Source organism: Spermophilus citellus (assembly GCF_964194105.1).
Source record: "Spermophilus citellus genome assembly, chromosome: 19".
Taxonomy (NCBI): Eukaryota; Metazoa; Chordata; class Mammalia; order Rodentia; family Sciuridae; genus Spermophilus; species Spermophilus citellus.
Genome location: NC_138201.1, coordinates 11,618,786 through 11,628,500, shown reverse-complemented (window position 1 = coordinate 11,628,500; position 9,715 = coordinate 11,618,786). Strand labels below are relative to the sequence as shown.

At 36.2% G+C, this 9,715-nt stretch overlaps 1 pseudogene across 1 annotated transcript; it reads right to left on the bottom strand.

The window, feature by feature from the left end:
- Nucleotides 1-824: 824 nt before the first annotated feature.
- Nucleotides 825-1,647, bottom strand: LOC308638644 (NADH dehydrogenase [ubiquinone] flavoprotein 2, mitochondrial-like; annotated as a pseudogene). The gene has a single exon. The product of its transcript is annotated as an NADH dehydrogenase [ubiquinone] flavoprotein 2, mitochondrial-like (transcript).
- Nucleotides 1,648-9,715: the final 8,068 nt, after the last annotated feature.

The following is a 9,715-nucleotide window of genomic DNA, read 5'->3' as shown; positions in this document are numbered from 1 at the left end:
CCTACCAACCAAGAAAATCCCAGGACCACATGGATACACAACTAAGTTCTACATGATCTTTAAAGAATAACTAATACCAATACTCTTCAATTTATCTCAGGAAACAGAAAAAGAGGGAGCACTTCCAAACTCATTCTATGAGGCCAATATCACCCTGATTCCAAAACCAGGCAAAGAAACATCAAAAAAAAAAAAAAAACCTTCAGACCACTATCTCTAATGAATATAGATGCAAAAATTTTCAATAAAATTGTGGCAAAGCAAATACAAAACATATCAAAAAGATACTACACCATGATCAAGTAATATTCATTCAAGGGATGCAAGGTTGGGTCAACATATGGAAATCAATAAATGTAATTCATCACATCAATAGCTTAAAGATAAGAATCATATGATCTTCTCAATAGATGCAGAAAAAGCATTCAACAAAATATAGCACCCCTTCATGTTCAAAACACTAGAAAAACTAGGGATACAAGAACATATCTCAACATCTTAAAAGCTATCTATGCTAAACTCCAGACCAACATCATTCTAAATGGAGAAAAAATTGAAAGCATTCCCTCTAAAAACTGGAACAAGACAGAGATGCCCTCTTTCACTACTTCTATTTAACATAGTTCTTAAAACACTGGCCAGAGCAATTAGACAGATGAAAGAAATTAAAGGGATATAGACAGGTAAAGAAAAACTCCAATTAGCACTATTTGCCAACAGTATGATTTTATACCTAGAAGACCAAAAAAATTCCACCAGAAAACTTCTAGAACTAGTAAATGAATTTATTTATTTTTTATTTTTTTATGTATATAATATTTTATCTTTGCAATAACATATTTACAGTTGATTATAAATTAAAGGCCTGCTTGCACACCAAAGCCAGGTCCTTTGGGTGGTTCAGTCAAAGAGGTAAGACCTCCAGCTGGCTCACAACAGAAACGTCCACTCCGTGGCCCAGGTTTTGGAATTTTGCCTGCTTTGAGCTCATCAATAATTTCCTCAATATCCTTTGGTGTCAGATCCTCATAGTAATTATCATGTATTTGAACCATCGGTGCATTTACACAGGCTCCTAAACATTCCACCTCTATAAAGGTGAAAAGTTTGTCAGGTGTAGTTTCCCCAACCTTTATTCCAAGCTTCTTCTGAATGGCCTCCAGTATGCTGTCAGAGTTTCGAAGCATGCAAGGTGTTGTAGTGCAGACCTGAATGTGATACTTTCAAACTGGTTTTCGATTATACATGGTATAAAAAGTTGCTACTTCATATACTCTCATTGGAGGTACTTGTAAAATTTCTGCAACCTTGTTCATAGCAGAGATGGGCAACCACCTGTTCTGCCTTTGGGCCAAATCCAGGACTGGGAGCACAGCTGCTGCTTTATGCCCTGCTGGATAGTTCTTTACAATTGCCTCTATCCTCTTATAGTTTTCTGGTGTGAAATCAAATGGGATATCTGGGTTATTCTCAGGAGTATCCCTGTGCACAAACAAGGCTCCTCCAGCACCCTTCTGTATAGCTGTGTTATGCAAATTCTTTATATGTCTTCCCAAAGTGGTTAAAAACTCAACTCCAGAGCAAGTTTCTTCATCCACTGGGCTGTGAGGCTTGCCGCCCGGCCCGGAACACCAAGGAGAAGAACATGGCGGACTAAACTATTCGCCTTTCACCAGCCGCGCGAAGCGATAGTAGTAAATGAATTTAGCAAAGAACCAGGGTACAAAATCAACACCCATAAATCAAAGGCATTTCTATATATCAGTGACAAATTCTCTGAAAGGGAAACAAGGAAAATTACCCCATTTACAATAGCATCAAAAAAATAAAATACTTGGGAATCAACTTAACAAAAAAGGTGAAAGACCTCTGAAATGAAAACTATAGAACACTAAAGAAAAAAAAAATTAAAGAAGACCTTTGAAGATGGAAAGATCTACTTTGTTCTTGGATAGGCAGAATTAATATTGTCAAAATGACCATACTACCAGAAGCACTATACAGATTTAATGCAATTCCAATGAAAATCCCAATGACATTCCTCATAGAAATAAAAAAAGAAGTCATGAAATTCATCTGGAAAAATAAGAGACCCAGAACAGCTATAGCAATCTGTAGCAAGAAGAGTGAAGTGGATGGCATCAGTATGCCAGACTTTATATACTACAGAGCAATAGTAACAAAAACAGCATGGTATTGGCAGCAAAATAGACTTGTAGACCAATGGTACAGACTAAGGACACAGAGACTAACCCACATAATTACAGTCACCTTATATTTGACAAAGGCACCCAAAACTTACTTTGGAAATCCATATGCAACAAAATGAAATTAAACCCCTCTCACCATGCACAAAACTCAACTCAGAGTGGATAAAGGACCTAGGAATTAAACCAGAGATATTGAGTCTATTAGAAGAAAAAGTAAGCCCAAATCTCCATCATGTCAGGTTAGGCCCTAACTTCCTTAATGAGATCCCTATAGCACAAGAATTAATATCAATAATCAATAAATGGGATGGATTCAAACTAAAAATCTTCTCAGAAAAAGAAACAATCAGGTGAATAGAGAGCCTACAAATTAGGAACAAATTCTTACCACACACATGTCAGATAGAGCCCTAATCTTTAGAATATATAAAGAACTCAAAAATCTTAACACCAAAAAAACAAAAACAAACAAACAAACAAACAAACAATCAATAAATGGGCCAAGGAACTGAACAGATACTTCTCAGAAGAAGATATATAATCAATCAACAAATATATGAAAAAATGTTCAACATCTCTAGAGGAAGAATAGAGTTCATTGAATTAGACAAAAGTGAATGAAGAGAAGTAAATAGGAATAGTAAAGAGAGTAGAATGACTCAGACATAACTTTCCTGTGTTCATATATGAATACATGACCCGTGTAACTTCACATCATGCACAACTACAGAATGGAAAGTTATACTCCATGTATGTATCATGTGTTAAAATATATTCTACTATCATATATATAACTTAAAAGTACAAATTTAAAAACTTTAAAAATGCATAGGTTGAAAGTGAAAGAATATAAAAAGATATAATACACAAACAATAACAAAAGAGACAAGACAGCACTACACTGTTATCAGACAAGAAGTCAAAAACTGTTTCAAGGAGGTCTGGGGTGTAGTTCAGAGTTAGAGCGCTTACCAAGCACATGTGAGGCCCTGGGTTTGATCCTCAGCACCACACAAAAATAAATAAATAAAATAAAGGTACCATGTTCATCTATAACTAAAAAATATACTAAAAACTACTGCAGAAAACAAAGGACATATGTAATGATATGAAGATCAATTCACCAGGGAGACATAACAATTACAAACAAATTATACTGATCATCAGAGCTCCAAAGCATATGAAGCAGACATTGACCAACTGGAAGTGATAAATACATAGCCCTATAATAATAAGAAGAGCCTTCAGTACCTGACTTTCAATAATGGATCAAATAGAAGATCATTAGGATAACAGAAGACATGCACAACATCACAGACCAGTCAGACCCAACAAATGCAGACAACACTCAACTCAGGAATAGACCAAGTCATCTTTTCCTTAAGTGCACATGGAACGTTCTCAGGTTAGACCATATGTTAGACTACAAAACCACCTCGAAAACTTTTGAAAACTAAAACCCTCTTCTTAATCAGAATGAAATGAAACTAAAAAATTAACATCCAAAGTAAAACGGAGAAATTCATATAAATATGCAAAAATTAAACAACAGAAACAATGAATATATTTAAAAAGTCAAAAAAGAAATCAGAAAATATCTGAGACAAATGCATATGAAAACATGACATACCAAAACTAACAGGGTACAGCCAAAGCAGTGCCAAGGGAAACATATACCTGTAGATACTTGAAATAAAAAAGGAGGTATCTCTAGGCATGGGGGCAAGCCCTTATAATCCCAGTTACTCAGGAAGCTGAGGCAGGAGGATCATGAGTTAAAACCAGCCTAAAAAACAGCCAGGTTTCATCTCAAGGTCTCAAATCCACTACCTAACATTATACCTGAAAGAAAGCAAAAATAAGGGGGGGGGGGAGACCTAAAGACCAAGCTAGAAGAAGGAAACAATACATATTAGAAATGAGATAAAGAATAGAAATAATCAATAAGAAAAAATTCAGCAAAACCAAAAGTTGGTTCATTTAAAAGATTGACTAAGAAAAACAGAGGAGTCAAACACTAAAATCAGACTTGAAAAAGGAGAGATAACCATTGATCTGAGTGACTGAAAAGGATAATAAAACTGTACTACAAACTCCTAATCATGAGATAATTGGATAGCCTAAGTGAAATGGAAAAATTTCTAGAAACACATGAATTGTCAATACTTAATCAGGATGATATTTAAAATCTGAACAGACTGTAACTAGTAAGAAGACTGACTTGGTTTAAAAAAATACTCCCAACAAAGAAAATGCCAGGACCAGATCACTCTGTTGGTGAATTTTACCAAATATTTCAAGAAGAATTTGTGCCAATCATTCTAAAACTCTTTTGCAGATTTGAAGAGAACACTTCCTAACTTACTTTATGAGGCAAGCATTACCTTGCTACCAAAGGTATAGGACACTGCAAGAAACTAAAGACCAATATTACTTACACATATTGATGTAAAACTCAACAAAATACTAGCAAATTGAATTTAATAACAAATTTAAAAGATTATACAGCATGATCAAGTGGGAATGCAAGAATGGTTCAATATGTGAAAATCGAGTAATTTACCATACTACATTAACAGAAGATGTTCATCAATGACATCATCTTATATCTAAAGATTCCATACAAACAAAAAGTTGTCAGCACTAATAAAGAAATTTAGCAAAGTTGCAGGATACAAAAACAACACTCAAAAATCAATTTTAATAGAGTAACAATCCAGAAATAAAATTTAAAAACAAAATTTTTATTTATAGCAGCATCAAAAATAATGAAATAAAATGTTAAATGTTTGGAGTGATGAATATAGCGATTACCTGGTCTGATCATTACACACTGCATACATGTATTGAAATATGTACTGCATAAATGTGTACAATCATTATGTCTAACTTTTTAAATAAAATTATTTTAAAAAATTAAAAATACAAATAAATGTGACAATGTAGATAAAACATTGTACACCAAAAAACCTATAAAATGTTGCTGAAAGAAATTAAAGAAGAGGGGTTGGGGTTGTGGCTCAGAGGTAGAGCACTGGCCTGACATGCGTCAGGCATTGGGTTCAATCCTCAGCACCACATAAGGGTAAAATAAAGATATTGTGTCCACCTATAACTAAAAAATAAATGTTTTTTGGTCTGGGATTGTGGCTCAGTGGTAGAGCGCTTGCTTAGCATGGGCGGGATCTGGGTTTGATCCTCAGCACCACATAAAAATAAAGGCAATGTGTTGTGTCCAAAAAAAAAAAAAAGATTCTCTCTCTCTCTCTCTCTCTCTCTCTCTCTCTCTCTCTCTCTCAAAAAATAAAAATAAATGTTTTTTAAAAAGAAATTAAAGCAGACACAAATAAATGGAAAAACATCCTGTGTTCATGGATTAGAAGACATTACATTTTTAAGATGTCAGTTTACCCCAAGCAATCTATAGATTAAACACAATCTTTATGAAAACCCCAAAGATGTTTCTGGCAGAAATAGAAAATACACCCGATCATTCATATGAATCTCAATAAATCCCAGATAGCTACAACCATTTTGAAAATAAGAATAAAGTTGGTTATACAATTTCTGATTTAAAATTTGCTATAAAGTAGAACAAGCAAAACTTCATGGTACTGTCATACAGACAGATGTGTAGACCAAATGAGTAGAGAGCCAGGAATAAGCAAAGGTGTCAAGACCATTCAGTTTGGAAAGGAGTCTTTAATGCTACTGGGAAAACTAGATATCCACATATCTAAAGAGTGAAATTGGACCTTCACTTTACACCACACACAAAATGAACTCAAAGCAGAGCAAAGACATAATTGTAAGAGCTGAAACTATAAAAATTCCTAGAAGAAGACTTAGTGAAACAAGTTTACAACCTTGGATTTGGCAATAATTTCTTGGAAATGATATCAAAGGAGGAAGCAACGAAAACAAAATATACAAACTGGACTTCATACACAACTGTACGCATCAAAGGACACTATTAGCAGAGAGAATAGGCAATCTGTGGCATGGGAGGAAATATTTGCAAATCATGTATCTGTTTTGGGGCTGAAATCCAGAACATAAAAAAAGAGTTCCTACTACTCAACAACAAACACATAAAATCCTGATTTTTAAAAATGGTCTTGAGGAACTGAATGGAGACTTCTCTTAAGAAGAAGATACACAACTGGCTGACAGGTACAGGAAAATTCTCACCATCATTGGAGAAATGCAAATCAAAACCACAGGCCAGGTACATTTCTAGAAGTTGGGATAAAGAGTTAAATAAAACAGATCATCATTTCTGCCTTCCTGGAGCTTACATCTACAGGAAACAGCAGATAATGAACAGCAATCACACATAAACAAAATGTGTGTGTGTGTGTGTGTGTGTGTGTGTGTATAAAATATGCAGGGAATTAAGTAGTGTTCGTACCAGGAAGAAAAAAATAAAGAACTGGAACAGTGCATTTACTGAGGATTAAAGTGATAAAAGTTTATGTAGGTAGTCAAAGAATTCTCACTGAAATGGCAACATCTAGAGCAACCTGTAAATAAAGGGAAAAAGGAAGGCCAATAAAAAATACACATGTGTGTACACACACACACATATCCACATATATTTACATGCAAAAATATCAACGCATCCCTTCCTTCATTGAGAATGAATTACTGGAAGGATACTGAGTTAAATGGTACTTAGTGACATTGTTGATTTGGACTCTGTGACAGGGTACTTATGCTGCAGAGGAGCAGTAAGAGTTTGTGGCCTAGCAAGAACCACATAGCAAGTAGCTGAGATGTAAGGCATTGACGTTGAAGTAAGGTGGTTAGGATTTACACTGAATGAAATAGGGTCTGGGAAGAGGAGAGAGACCATCTAACTTCTCAAAAGTCCCACTTTTACTTCTAAAATTGGCTTTCCTGAGACACAAGGAAACCGGGGGTCACCGGGGCACCTCCATCTTTTCCTGGAATATCATGGCAACTAGAGACATCTTCCCTGTACTCAAGGGGCACAGGACTTTGAACCAGCTCACCAGAGCATAGACAAGTATGAAAAACTACTGAACCAGCTCAAAGAGCCAGTATCCAAATGTCACTTGGATAGCAATCTCTTCCTTTCTCAGTTACGCTATCCCTGCATCTCATCTGTTCTGTTCTGTTTGCAAGAAAATGTATGCAAAGCCAACAGTGGGTGGGCATCTCTAGCTTTGAAAACCAGCCTGCCATCTAGAAAAGCGAAGTTAATTACTTCTATGAAGTGACTGAAAAGCCAAGGGAATCTACTTTTGATGGTGCTAATACATCAGCTTTATTGTAACAGGATTTTGTTGGTCCCTTGATGAGACACTGTATAACACACAAAAGGCAAACTTGGAGCTCAGAAATGTCAAAATAGCAACCCACCAAAGGAGCTATGACATCTTAATGAGCTATTTCAGGAAGCTCACTGCTGTGGCGGTATGATGGACTGTATTTTTATTCAGTGTTGAATTCTTTGAACTCTAAATAGAAGAAATTTGACTCCTTTTGTAGGTGATAGCTTGTAGTCTTTTATTGTTGAGAGGGGACTAAAAACAAAACGAAAACTTAGCATTTCTTGATTGGGCTCACCTTCAACTTTATTCTTATTATCCAGCTAACTAGCAATCATGTGGCTTCCCACAGAAGTATATCATGGCTACTTCCTTGCCAGGAAACACTGAATTCACCCATTACCTTGGCTATCTATGATCAACAAGGGACACGGAGCCTTTTCCAACTGCTTCCTCTCCTGGTGCACATCTCTTGAAAGTAGCTTAACTATAAACACCATTCCTTAGAGAAATAAATACAATAAAGCCTTTTTGTGTGGATTTTAAGGAAAAAGGCAATAACCAGCTCCTCTCAGGTGGTCCATGGTAGATAGAATAATACTTCTTCCCCCTCCCTTAAACTTTCCATAGTCTGATCCCTAGAGCCTAAGAACAGTGTCATGTTAAAATAAAGGGAGGGGGGATAGTTTATAGATGCAATTAAAGTTACAGATCTTAAATTTGGTTGATTATCCTAGATTATCTGAGTGAGTCCAGAGCAATAATATGGTCCATTTAAAGTGAAAAAAGAAGGCAGAAGAGTTAGTGAAATAAATATGCCGGCAGAAAGAGTCTGGAAAGACTGGAAGCTCAGAGGAAATTGATCTACCATTGCTGGCTTTGAAAATGGAGAATGGAGAATGGGGTCAAAGGCCAAGGTCAGGGCTGATTCTAGAATCTATGTACCTTATTATTCTAATCACAAGGAACTGAACTCTTCCGACAAATTGAATGACTAGGACATAGAGACTCCCAAGACCCTCCAGAATCATATATAGGTGACATCCTGATTTTATCCCCAAGAGACCCATATTGGACTTGTGACCTATGGAACTATGAGATAATATATCATTTGTGTAATTGTAAGACACCAAATCTGTGGAAATTTGTTGGAGCAGAAACAATTCATGGTCCATTAAAAAGCATGAACGGAAGGTATTCTGCGAAATCAAAAAATATCAATACAAAAGTAAATTCACACACTGGGGCATTCTCTTCTTCCCACTTCTTTTTGTCAATTTAGTTAATTATGTAAGTATGGAGGTGGGATATGAGGAAAGAGAGAATGATTTCTAGAGATTTGGACTGTTTTAGTTAGCTTTTTTTGCTGCTGTGACTAAAAGACCTGATAAGACCAATTTGGAGGCTCATGGTTTCAAAGGTCTCAGTTCATTGACAGCTGGCTCCATTCCTCAGGGCTTGAGGTGAGGCAGAGCAAGATGGTGGAAGAGTGTGGCAGAGGGAAGCAGCTCACATGATGATAAAGAAGCAGAGGGAGAGATTCTACTGGCCAGACACAAAATATATAACCCAAAGGCACACCCCCATGACTCACCTGCCCCAGCCACACCTCCACCACCTTCAGTTCCTACTCAGTTAATCCAATCGGGGGGGGGTTAATTCACTGATTGGATTAACTGATCATTTCTTCTCTAAACCTTCTTGCATTGTCTCACATATAAACTTCTGGGGGACACCTTAAATCTACACCATAACATGGATCCATAATACTGTCATGCCACTCAACAGGCACCCTCCAGAAGGAATCTACATCTGAGGCTCACCAATGACTCTACTGCCCTGTACAATTCTCATAGAATGAGCATCTTGTTATACTGTGTATGATGGGGGACTGTGATATATAAGCATTTAAAAAGTTTTTTTTTCAGAAAAACAAATGGCCCTCAAGTACAAGCCCAATACATCAGTTGGCAGTCAGATACAGAAAATATGACTCATTCTAATACTTAAGGAAAAGCTGGCTATCTTGGGCTACATACTACTTATGCAGGTTCTGGCAGGACATCTTGCTAAAAATCTTTTAAGAGTAATTCTCAAATAAATTTTTACCTTAGAAACCTAACCTCAGGTAAAAATGCCTCCATGTTAAAGACAAATGACCAGGGAGAACAGAAATAGTATCTACTACTCATAGATATCTCCAACAGTAAA